Below are 13,664 nucleotides of genomic sequence, written 5' to 3' on the forward strand. Positions count from 1 at the left end.
AATTAGCCCACAAAAAGATATCGAGAGATCCTAGGCATGCACATGAAATCAAAGTTTGCAAAGGGAAGATAATTAAGCAAAATCCCTCACAATCAAAGTGTTGGAGGAACTCACTGCCGCCGGAGTCGACGAACCGGACATTCAGGACCACGAAGGGAGGGCTGATAGGAAAGCACAAACTTAAAGCAAGAGCTTGCACCATTATGATTTCTGAAGTTCAACAGATAAACTTGCGCACAGACTGAAGATCCAAGTGCGCGGCACCTGCATCTATCGAGACCAACATGCTTGCAGCAATCAATTCAGGAACTTCTGTGCTTGGAATCACTGAGCTCTAGTCTACTAGCATCTTTGTTCACCAAGGTCGATTGACATTCTACTGAATCAAAAACTTGGCAACGCCACACTGATAAAAGGACAGCGCTAGAAATCCTCCGGAGGATCAAAGTTTTCCAGCCTCCTGTTTGCATGTGCGACACGTGTCCACTTTCACCTGAAATTCAGACTTTGCTTCGTCGCAGCAAAAAACCTCCCGCTTTTGCTTCATTGAAGCAAAAAACGGTTCGACCAAAAACAGAAAGAGAGTTGCCAAGACTCGTTCAGATTTTACTTCGTCGCAGCAAAAAACTCCCGCTTTTGCTTCATTGAAGCAAAAAAGGTTCGACTAAAAACAGAAGTAGAGTTGCCAAGACTTGTTCACACTTTGCTTCGCCACAGCAAAAAAACCTCTCACTTTTGCTTCATTGAAGCAAGAAATGGTTCAACTAAAAACAAAAGGGGCGATACCAGAGACTCGTTGGAGCACCATACTTCGCCGGAGACTCTCCAGAGACCTCGCCCGAGACCTCGTAGCAAAACATCGTGCTATTGAAGCTGAACCGACCTCGCCGGAGACCTCGCCGGTGATCTTATAGCAATAATTTTATACTAAAGTAGCAAGCTGTAGACCATTTGTAGCAAAAGTTTAGTCTATTGTAGCATCGTTATCTCCTCCTCTCCAGCGCACCACCGACAACATTTAATCTCTGGCTAGCAACATTGTGACTTTCTTGCAGCACCACCACTGAATGTTGGTAGCACCGCCGCTAACCGTGTGCAGCAGCGACACTGACAGTTTGCAGCACTGTCGGTAGCACCACCAACATACCTTTGCAGCAAAGGTATGCCACCTTGGCAGCATCATCGCTGTGCTCCGCTAGCATTGTCGCCATATCTTTGCAGCAACGTCGCTCATCGTCGGTAGCAACACCAACATACCTTTGCAGCATCCCGCCGCCCACATGTAGGCCATCATTCTTGTAGCAGTAGTACCGCATTGCAGGCAACGTCCACTCCGGCTTATAGCAGCACCGCCCCTGGCTTGCAACTCTGCCGCCCACTCCTAGTAGTACGCCCAAGGTAGCTAAGCCGGCCTTAGCCAGTAGCAATGTCGGAAGCACAAAGTAGCAGCAGCCTGAACCGCAAATACCAACTATCGCAGAGATGAGTGGCGATAGCACAGGGGGAGCACTACAAGCTCGGCCTCCACGACCACCGTGCTCCTCGTAGCATCACCATGCAACCTTCGTAGCACCGGCGCCGACCAATGGTAGCACAGAAGTTGGTGATCGTAGCACCCCAGTCCGACAGTAGCTAAATACCCGTTGGAGAAGGAGGTGGCAGAGGAGCACCGGCGGACAGAGGGCCGGTGAGCAGAGGGCGCCACAGGTCGCCGCAGATCGTAGCACCTCCGCCGGCCGCATCATCCTTCGTTGCCGGTGGTAGCATCCGTAGTCGTCGGTGGCATCATCCGCCGGCCCGGCTTGCAGCAGCCAGGCGCAGCAACCGTCGTCGTCGGTGGTAGCATCTATAGTCGTCGGTGGCAACATCCATAATCGCTGGTGGCATCATCCGCTGGCCCAGCTTGCAGCACCGTCAGTCACAACAACCGTCATCGTCGGTGGTAGCATCCAGTCGACGGTGGCAGCATCGCCCGACTCCACTGGAAGTACCGCCCAATGTTGTCGGAAGCACCGCCAGGTTCGCCATTGGTGTTGCCTAGCAGCACCAGCCGTCTCGCGTGGCTGCACAAGTGCCTTTGGAAAGAAGCACCCTCCATGGGCAGTCGTAGCTTGGAACAATGAAGACAAGTTTAGCAATGCACCTTGGGTGCTTTTTATTGCATTGATCAACTTATATAGGGTTTACATGTACAATCGTGTGTACAGGAACATGTGAGCAGTTGTGCTCTTAGTGCGTTTGTGCGTGTGCTTGACTAGGTCTGACAGTAGCTGAACCAGGTCACGCTAACACCAGCACCCATCACCTCCATCTCCGGCGACGGCGGGATGCGGGCCTCCATCTCCGGCGACGGCGAGGGCCGAGGGGACTAGGGCGTCGGGCTCCGCCGTGGCCTCCATCTCCGGCGACGGCGAGCGCCGGGAGGACTAGGGCGTCGGCCTCCGCCGTAGCCTCCATCTCCTGCGATGGCGGGCGCCCGGCGCTGCGTCGCGGCCTCCATCTTCATGCTACCCCGAAACCGCCGGCCGCTGTATCCTCTGAAACCCGCCGCCGCGCTTGCAGGCTTGCAGCTCCCCAAAAAATACGCCCCGACTCCTCAAGCGAGCAGCCCAGGCCGCGCCCTCACCGGACGGGCCGCGCCGCGGTTCCTCCTCCCGCTCCCGACATCCTTATAACCAGCAGCGGGGCGGTTGATTTGGGGGCGGTCACATCAAAGTGCGTGGGGAGGGATGGAGAAAAAGAGATGGAAGCAGATAAGGTATGTAGTGGAGTTGGTGGGGCCCAAGGCAAGAACGTCTGAGGGATGGTGGAATCCGGACGCATCCAATGGCCACGAACCCGGAGGCCGCGCGCGATGCAGCCTCCGAAGGAAACGGAGCATTTTCCCTGATAAAAACTGCGGCAAGTAGAGGAGACCGAGTTCAACGTTAATAATGCAGCCCGACCCGGCCTGGCCTGAAAATCCTAGGCCAAGCCCTACCCAACCATGCCTCCGGGCCGGGCCGAGAATATTGCGTGGACTGTTGACCGGTCACTGCTCCAACAGATATTTGACTTTGCCTGCTCAAAACTTAGACCGGTTTACTCGTCGCTTCTCCGGCTGGTTCAGCGGTCAAAGCTGTCAAGGACCATTTTTTGATGGATTGGGTTCCAGCACGGATTACAAAGATTGATCGTATCATTCCGGACCTGAATTCCCATGCCATGACATCATCCACTAGTGAGATCACTTTGATACATGTAGTAGTGTAGTTCGCTACACAAGGGCAACATTTTGAGAAAGCACGGAAGGAATACTTGGCATGTGCCGATTTAAGTTGTGGATGATTTGTTCTCTGTTAATTACTCAGTTCAGACCATCTGATGACAATTAACAAGACGATGGATGCTGCTTTATTAGTATTCCTTTCATGGTTTCCCATGGTTCACACACTGCAAGGTGCGCCTCTCTCGCTGTCATGTTGTTCTTCTATATGCGTGTGACAAGTTGTAAAGGCGGAATTAGTTCAGAACATCAGGTCAGCTTAGGTCGTCACTAATCTAGTTTCTTCAGTGGGAGTGCTTCCCGTTAATCTAGCATTGTTCACGGTTAGTGTTCCCACTATTTATTTTTGAATAAATTGTTTTCCGACTGTCCATCTTAGAACCATTCGACTAAACTGTTCTTCGTAGGCTGGGAGCCTTTTTTTCACGCGAAACCACCACAAGTGGGATCGATTTCCATTATAGGATGGGAGCTTTGAATCAGCTACATTACTAATTCTACATGTGACTTTCAATGGTAGATCAAATTGCAGGTTATATCGGATTCCGTGTTGAAGGTGCCATAGGCTTAGCCAGAGAGCCTCATATACACACGTGAAGCAGATGCATATTAATCCCTGTGTTTGGCACGGATGACCTATGCATTCTGTTACATCACAGGAAGCATCATCATTCCAACTTCGGAACTCAAATTTCAAGGGCAGGCGGCAGAACCATCACCATCGGTGACGAGCTGAAACCATCCAGAGCAGTCCTAGCTACTACAAACGAACGGCAGGGTATACATAATACTACTATGTATTTATAGGCAATGATGCAAGCGACGTCTGACCGTTAATTTCTCCATTTGATTAACTGCTCAGCATGCCATATCTGACCGAATGCCAAGTCAATATCAGGCTAGAAATTGACTACGAAATCTCTCGGAATCGTCTACTACTTAGCGAACGAAAAAAAACAAAGCTATATTTGTTATCCAATCCAGAACTCGGGTATGTTTTTCAAACTATAAGAATATGCAGATAGCTTGCAACGCTGAATTCCGGCCTGTTTTTCTTCTTGGCCTTGACCACTCCCAGCTGACATTCGTTTGACATCGGTAATTAAGCACACCTGATCCCACGATCCTTTGTGTCTGTTGCTGCCAGTGGCCACTCCTGCTATATGCCCACCTGCATTCTTCAGACTCGGATCTGTAATAGCTAGCTGCTAGTGCTCTGTGCTCAAACACATTTGCTACTCTGCTCTGAATGTTTTGTCTTTCTTTCCTACTACTATGTGAAAGCGGTCCTTGATGCAATCCAATTCTCCAAGAATTCAATCAGCTCCTGCCGCCGGCGCTCCTGGCTGGTGAGCACAACTCTGTCGACAGCGGAGTTAACTCGAGAAAATGAAACTTCGTTTAGATGACTGCTCGAGGAACTGAAACCTGCGGCCGGAGGCGACTAAGCGGTCGACGTTCAGGAACACGACCGAGCGAGGGAGAGCTAATACAAACCCACAAACTAAAAGCTAGAGCTGCAACGTTGTGATTTCTGAAGTTTAACAATAAACTGCGCTCATACTTAAGATCCAACTGGAGAACACCTGCATCTGTCAAGACCTGCCAACATGCTTGCAACTATCACGTCAAGAATTTTCATGCTTGGAGTCACTCAGCTACTAGTGTACTAGCACCTCCGTTGAGAAAGGTCGACTGACATTTCACTGCATCAAAACCTGGTAATGCCACATTAACAAAAACTGCAGCAATCAGAGGAATAGGGGTTCAACATTAATCATGTATCCCAGCAAATACAAGACTTGGCAGGTACCCAATTCTAGTCTGACTGAAAGACGGGTATCCATAGTTTTGCCACGAGACATACATGCAGACATATAGTAGAGAGGTACTAGTACACATGTAGATAGTACTAATTGGATGCACATGGGAGCGTATGCTCCCTTTATTTTGAAATACATGTTAGGCACATTTTAAAATGTCCAAAAAATTGAAACAAAAATTTCGCACGTACAACTTCATGTGCTACGCGCTCACAAAGTCGTTTCATGAAAAATCGACATGTCATGTGACGTGTGTAAAAAAGATAAAATTCGGTGCTGAAACAAAGACTTGTCACAAGATAAATTTTCTCTTTTTCGCTTAGACTACAAAAAATATCATTTTTTCGTGAAACTTGACGAATACACATATATTATGGAGATGTACATGTAAATTTTTTTGTCAAAATTTTTTGACACTTGAAAATATGTTTTTATGGTAGAGGGATCATACGGACCCGGGAGCCGAATTGAGTTTCTGTAATTGGATTGGATAGATAGATTCACAGATACCATGACCATTAGCCACACTACTAAACTGTCATGATAATATCTTTGACTGCTTTCAGCTCGGCCGGCAGGAAGCTAGCAGCCAGCTCCTTGAGAACAGACGGGGAGCTTGTTTTAAGATGCTCGTAGTCATCAGTTGCCATCATGGCCTCCAGATTGGAAGGAGAAGCGAGGAACTCGAAACAACTTTGCTTGATTCTATGGAAGCCATGCTGCTCAGCTAGAGCTAAAGTGGTCGCCACAATGTCAGTGTCGATTAGGTCGCACAACCTCTCCTCGCATATCAGCTTCAGCCTCTCGATGTTGTACCTGTCCGCCGCCACCAGTAGATGGCCAGCCATCGCGCCGTTGCTTTGCGCATCACCTCCAGGAGTCGTCTCATGAACATGCAGTGAGTCGGTGTATATGAAGTGCAGCAAGGACTTGAACACGTCGCTTTCCATGTCGCTGATCTCAATTGGACCGCCGGAATTCTCCTTCATGGGGCCGAAGAGCTCAGCTCTGAAGACGGATGACCGGGCGGCGAGCACGGACCTATGAGCCGAGAAAGATTGCCCACCAACATGAAAGGTCACGTCTGCTCCTTCCCAGCTCTTTAAGAGATCGCCAAGATGCTGATGCAAGTCGCTCGGAGGAACCGAAACTGACCGGCTGCCTTTGTGGATACGCCTCACGACGGTAACATCGCATCTGATGCTGAAACTGCCATCTCTTAGATGAACTGAACTCTCAAGATCAGCCTTCTTTATAAAATCACGGATACCCCAAGTTGAATCTTTGGTAGGGAAGATGTTTTCATCCGTGGTACGGCTATGTGACGCCACTGCTTCCCCATCCTTGTCGAGTAGGCTAAATCTAACTTTCGCCTTCACATCCTTGGCCATGACTGAATCAAGAACAAGAAAAAACAGATATAGAATAGGGAAGATTTTCAGCGGGGCAACCGTTTGGGTAATACCTCACAACCCAGTTGTGACCTCCAACTGTAAATGGGATAGATTTCACGTATTTGCCATGCTTGATTCGCTCCTTGATACTTGAGTACCCATCTACCTTGATCACATACGAACTTTCTTCAGATCCAGCTACGATGGCAGCAGAAAGATTGCAGACCTCTGACATTGGGTGGTCGGATAGGCAGCTTGGTTGGAAGAGGGAAGATTTCTTTTCGTCAAGCGTGGGAGTTAGATTGATCTGTTTGAGAGCCGATCAATCAAATCAAACGGAAATATCCTGTAACAACCTCGGTCTAGATCTTTGGGTCGGTATGATTTGCTCATATTTAGGAACCTGACTAACTTCACGAGGGGACGCCGGTGAATCTGCAACCGTTGGATATGAAATGAGAACGAGGTGTGTATTAATTGCCAGATGATATTTCCTTTTCTTCTTAACCTTGTTTTTAGTATGCCCCGGATAAAAAGGTTACATCATTCCTTTAATCTTGTCGTTGAAAAGGAAACAGATTGGATACAAATCAAATGGTGCCCTTTCCATATATGCTTCCATATTTTCAAAACGAATACAGATCCGAATATGAATATTATCGAATACCAATTCAAAGCCGATGTTACTCGGATACGGATGTGAACCAGATATTTTCTCAATTCGAAATGAATACGAATACAGTGAAATAATAGACTGATGTCTTATAACGAGTCAACTATAAACGTACAAGGAGATAAATATACTAATACAATACATAATTGTTTAAAGTTCAATCATAGAAATGTACAATTTATCAAAATATTTTAAAAAAATTATAGTGTAACATCCCAAATTTTTCTAAATTTCTAAATATTAAATTAATAATTTAAGTTGATTGAATTGCTTGACTCCGTTGAAAATTTTGAATGAAAATAAACTTTTTAGGACTTGTTTTAAAGAAGGAAAGAAAACATATTTCCTAGAAATTATTGAATATATATATAAAAAACCTAAAACTTTTATTGTTTTCTCAACCTCGTGAAGCGGTGTTCAAAATATTCGAATTGATTTCTCCTCAACCAAAAACTTACTTCCAAAATATCCAAAAGTATTAGTTTTCGAAATAATTGATTTTGGCTGAAACCTAAACACATTTTGATTTTTTCCAAATAGCCCTACAGTACAAAATATCCAGAATATTTTGGTTTTGAAAATATTTTAATTATTTTCTTGCATAAGATCCAAATTTTATTTCTAGTTTTTTCCAATAAGCTATTAGGCCAAATGTATATATTCTAGCATTTTATTAAACTCTCCAATATGTCCATATTAGTACTGTGCTTTTTAAATATCTTTTCATAATTTATTTGAGTTAATTTTTTTATATAGATAAAAGGGATCATATCCCCGATTTCATTAAACGAAACCAGCATACTACAAAGTTTCCATCCTTACACACCATAACACATCAGCAAACACACAGCAAGGTCTTTTTCCCTCACGCATGATCACATCCTGATCACTACTAGGTTTTCCACTAATTTTTAAGGTATAGCAAAAACACTACTGGCGAAAATGATATAGAAGAGAAACACATATCTAACAACAGCCAACCACTTTTCTCTCCTCCGACACCGAACACCAGACAAAGTGTTTGTTGCTGACTTTCTTTTCCTTCACATCGTTAGTCTTGGTATCCATGGCATTCAACTTCTTCTTTCTCTAAACACTTCTTTCACAACCTTCTTCAGCAGCTTAGCGCAGAAATTCAGTTGATCCTTAACGTCCTCCTTCACCTGCAAAAGACTTCAACAGTTAATATAGTAGCAAATTTTAACAATTACTATATAGGGCTCATCAGGCCATTTCCCCTCAAAACATGCCAACTTCCTCGTTTTCCAGATGTTACATATCACTACAGGTACCCTGTCGAGGTGGCTCCTCGGCAATGCCCACCATAAGGGGCTTAGGATTGACGGAAGGCAACGATGGAGATTCCGAGAGCGAGAAATTGCACGATGTACCCAGGTTCACGTCATCGCGATGGAGGATCGCTACGTCCTACAAGCAATCCACTATATGAATATATGTGTACAAGGGGCCGCCGTTGGCGGAGTTGTATTTAGTCTAGTTCTAATCTGCAGGTTGCGATATCTAGGTGTATCGCGTGTATGTTTTTCTGTTTTTCAATCTGCCTTAAGGGGTGCCCCTGCCTGGCTTTATATATGCAACCAGGCTAGGGTTTATAAGAGTCCTAGTAGAATACGTACTAGAGTCTTCTTTCTTGTAGTCCAAGTTGATAATTCGTGCGGGTCCAATTTGTCGAGTCCTTGTGCTAGTCCACCTTCATAATCTGCAGTGGGTAGGGAAATGTCGGGTACCCGAAGGGTAATACCTACAACATACCCCCACATCAAGAATTACCCCCTTTTTCCCCAAACCCTTTCAACCGGTTAGAAATACAATGATTAGCTGAATCAAAATGGAAATTGAAACCAAAGGTACAACTAACCACATTCCAAATGTATCTGGCCAGGGGGCATCTAAAAAGAGGTGTTTAATTGTCTCATTGCATCCACAAAAAAGGCATCGTTTCTCACATTCTCCGTTTCTCACATTCTCCCTCTGTATAAGCACACCCCTTGTCAAAATAGTCCCTTTTAGCATTAACCACAAGAAAGTTTTTATTCCGAGAGGTATATTAACTTTCCACATGAATTGTAAGGGACAAATTCATTGAATTCAATTGCTAGGTACGTAGAAAGATTAAACTGAGAATGAGCCTCAGCTTTTTAATTTCCATATTAATCTATCACGTTCATTTCTCAAAGTTACTCTCTCTAGAAACTTTTTCAATCCACCCCATTATTTCCTGAGCTCTCCCACCATCGCTCTTCTGTATCTAAGTCCATTCACACCCTTATCAAACACGTTCATAGAGATAGTGAAAACCCTGGGAAAGGCCTTGGCTAGGCAAGAGGCGCCTATTCAGTGATCTTCCCAAAAGCTTGTCCTCAATTCATCACCTACCTACACCCGACAACAATTCTAGAAGTGATGTTTAATCTCCATTAACCCCTGCCAGAAATGGGAGTCCCCACTTTTTGCCACTGCCTGGCATAGGGTTTGCTTTTGGAGATATTTCCTCCTAAGATTTTTTTTCCATATCCCATCCTCATTGAACAATTTCCATAAGCATTTGGACAACAAAACAATATTCATTTTTTCTAGGTCTAGGACCCATAAACCCCCTTGGTCCTTGGGCATACACACTGTCTGCCAATTCACCAAGTGATATTTTTTCGTATCCTCACTTTCATCCCAAATGAAGTTATTTCTGATTCTATCCATCTTTTATTCACCCCACGTGGTATTCTATAAAAGGATAGCATGTATAGAGAAACACTAGTTAGTGAAGAGTTGATCAGAGTAACTCTTCGCCCCATCACTAGCATTTTCCTTGCTATGGTCCCAGTTTAGTCCTCATTTTCCCTTCAGTGGGGTCCCAATCTGAGTTTTCAATGTTTTCTTGTGTATAGGCACCTATAAGTATTTCATAGGAAGTAATCTAGATTTACAAGTGAAGATTCTCTCAAAATCACTCTCTCTCTTTCTCTGAAGCCTCTCCTAAGCAATATATATCACTCTTATGAAAGTTTATTTTCAGCTCTGACATTTGTTCAAACATGCATAGGATAACTTTCAGGTTTCTATCTTGTTCTAGATCATCCTCAAGAAGAAGGATAGTGTCATTTGCATATTGCAGAATTGACACCCCTCCTTCTGTCAGATCTGCAGCTAGCCCAGTCAACAAACCTTACCCCGTGCCCTTTTAATGAAAACTGCCAAAATATCAACAACAATGTCAAAGAGGAGGGGTGAAAGGGGACCCCCTGCCTTAAATCTTAGTGTGTTGAAACATAAGAACCAATTTCTCGATTGAGATTAATCCCCACCTTACCACTACTTACTGTTTTCATAATCCAATCCATCCATTGAGTTTGAAATCCTTTGGCCTCTATTGTTTGATATAAGAAAGGCTATTTGACTTTATCAAAATCTTTTTCAAAGTCAATCTTGAAGAGGACTCTAGATTTTTTATTCGTGTGTATGTCATTTAACACCTTATGCAGGACATTCACCCCTTCCATTATAGACCTACCCTTGATGAAAATTGTTTGGTTTAGCATAATAATTTTCCAAATTACTTGGATGAGTCTGTTAACACAAACTTTTGTTATGATTTTGAAATATACATTCAAGAGACATATGGGCATGTACGTTTGAATTCTATCTACACCTTTCCATTTTGGCACTAATGTTATCACTCCATAGTTTAATCTACCAATGTCTGGTTCTCCTTCTTAGAAATCTGTTAACAAACCAAAAATCTCATGTTTAACTAGATCCCAGTTTTTTCGATAAAATTCTGCATTGAACCCATCTGGGCCAGCTGCTTTGTTTGCTTCCATTTCAAACACAACATTTTTTAGTTCTAATGAAATCCTTCCTAAGAAGTTCACAGTCTTCAACACTACGCCTTTCTATCCCAACATCATTAAAACGAATATTAGTTACATATATGGATTGCCAAAGAGTTTTTTTATAGAAGTTAGTAATGTATCTCTTGAGATTTTCCTGTCCTTCTATCACACGTACCCTCATCCTAATTTAAACTAATAATAAAAGTTTTTCTTCTTCTCCCATTTGCTTTTTAGTGGTAATACATAGTGTTATTATCCCCCTCAAGCAGTTATTTTTTACTTCGCCCTTTGTATCACTTGATTTATTCCTCTTCAATAATTATTCTCAGTTGGTTCTAGATTGATTTTTTGGTAGCTATATCCACTTGTGTTAGGCCATATAGTTCCCCTTTATTATCTATTTCATCCAGCTGAAGAGCAAGGTTCCCTCTCTTCTTTCTATATTCCCCTTCTATATTAACTTATTAAGATTCCAACCTTTCAAAGTTTTCCTCAAACATTAAAATATTTTTCTGCCATATATATTTTTTCTTTTCTCCAAAGTATGATTTATTCTATACCCTACTCACCACACTTTTTAGGTCAAATCTCAAGAACTAGCAATTTTCAAATCTGAAAATTGGTGGTATTCTAGGTCTGTTCCCTGTTTTGATAAAAATAGGTGTGTGATCAGAGAGTTCACTAGGCAGAGTTGATGCACACACCAGTGGAAATCTCTCTTCCCATGATGGTGACACCAAAACCCTATCTAATAGCTCATAAGTTGGATTTTCATGATTATTACAACAAGTAAACTTTCTTCCAGTAAGGTCAATTTCCATAAGTTGCTCAATAACAACATTGAACAAAGGCTCCATATGTTATACCCCCTGGTTTATTTTTCTCACTTTCTTTTCTATTCATGTTGAAATCCCCTACTATATCAGTATCGGATATGTAGAGCTCCTGATGACATTCACCAATTCTATTAAGAAGTTGGCTTTTCCATCTTGCTGAGCATCTCCATATAGCACCACTAAATTCCAGGTGAAATTATCTTCTTTGCTAGCAATAAGGAATCTAACAAAATAGACTCCCATTTGTTTATCAATAACATCATAAGTCCCTTTATTGACTCCCAAAAGAATCCCTCCATATCTCCCCTTGCAGGTATACCATCTTATTTCCTTAAGGAAATTAGCTGGATAATCCCGTCTCACTGTTTCATGTATGCCAATAAAATCCAATTTAAAATCTTTGATACTTTGTCTAATATAATTTTTCTTGCTTTCCTCTCTTGTCCCTCTACTATTCCAAGTAAAACCACTAATCATTATTTGTTTCCACTTTCTCTCTCTCTCCTACACATAACAATAGTTTTAACAGGGGTTTTACAATGCACTTCCTGCAGAGTCATACCCTTTTCCCCAGTAAATTTTGCACAATCATTTTATCTATCAAATTCTCACAATCCTCTTTTTCCACTTTGAGAATATACATTAGAGCTTGGTCAACATCATCTCGCTGATTGTCCATATCTAATGAACTCTCCTGACACTCGATCAGTGTCCTTTTCACTATTAAGGAAAAAGAGAGAGGATTTGGTGACTAGGTGTATACGTGAGCACCCTCTAGATACCACACGATCTGCCTTGAGATCCGGTTCTAGTCAATTGGGTATGTTGCCTTGACGTTGTCTTATGCATTGCTAAGCGTACTTGGCGTGGGCTGCGGGTCTAGCGTTTCAATGATTGGTAGCACCTACGTGATTTGGAAGTGTTGTTAGTGCTGATGTGGTTTGCTAACCCAACAACGATGATAACAGGGGGTTGCTAAATGTGACACGTGTCAGCAAATGGATGCGTGCTCACGTATACACCCGGTCACCAGGCTTCTTTTGTAAGGAAAAATATTAACTCTAGCCTGCTCTTGCACTCTCAATAAAGATAAATTATTATCAATCATGTCCAGTGAGGTATCGAGTTCAATCCCCACCATACTAGCAATATCTAGAATGCAATAATCAGATGTACTAGCCAAAGTGGCTAGAGATGTACCTTCTGATGACTGAAGATTCTTCACCACAGCTCTGTTCTTTGCCCTATCCATGATTGGTTTATCACTCATGCGAGCTCGCCTGTTACTGAGCATGTTTCCATTGGCTTCTTCTATTTCTTCTAAGATCCCCACTCCTTTCTGTTTCTTCTTGCCATGATTAGGTGACTTCCCAGCTTGCACATTGTTGATTTTTGTGTTGATGCTTAAGTAAGAATCATATTCCCCATTTCTACCCCCCTCATCTCCAGATAAATCAACTCTGACATTTGCTTCCAAATCTTCAGTTTGATCTTTCATGTCTAAGTCAAGACCTCTCCCATTGTCTCTAGTTTCCTCCATATTTTCATCCTCCAATATTTTTTCTTTCCCTCAACTTGCTCATCTGCCCCTGCTCTCATTGTGTGTGTGTGTGTGTGTGTGTGTCTTGTTTGTCTCATTTGATGAAGCTACTGCTTTCTTGTTTGTTAGGGAAATTACATTAAGATCATTATGCTTTTCCATCTCTTCTTGTCTTGCTTGTGCTTTCCTAGTTTGCTCACTTGTTTGAATGTGGGTTTCTTTGTCTATCTCCTCACTTTCTTCATTCCTCTGTCTCTTTTCTCCTCTGTCCCCTATTTCTTG

At 43.1% G+C, this 13,664-nt stretch overlaps 1 pseudogene; it reads right to left on the reverse strand.

Moving 5' to 3' along the window:
- Nucleotides 1-5,618: 5,618 nt before the first annotated feature.
- On the reverse strand, nucleotides 5,619-6,717 carry LOC127332816 (BTB/POZ and MATH domain-containing protein 2-like; annotated as a pseudogene).
- Nucleotides 6,718-13,664: the final 6,947 nt, after the last annotated feature.

The sequence above is a fragment of the Lolium perenne genome, chromosome 1, assembly GCF_019359855.2.
Source record: "Lolium perenne isolate Kyuss_39 chromosome 1, Kyuss_2.0, whole genome shotgun sequence".
Lineage (NCBI taxonomy): Eukaryota > Viridiplantae > Streptophyta > Magnoliopsida > Poales > Poaceae > Lolium > Lolium perenne.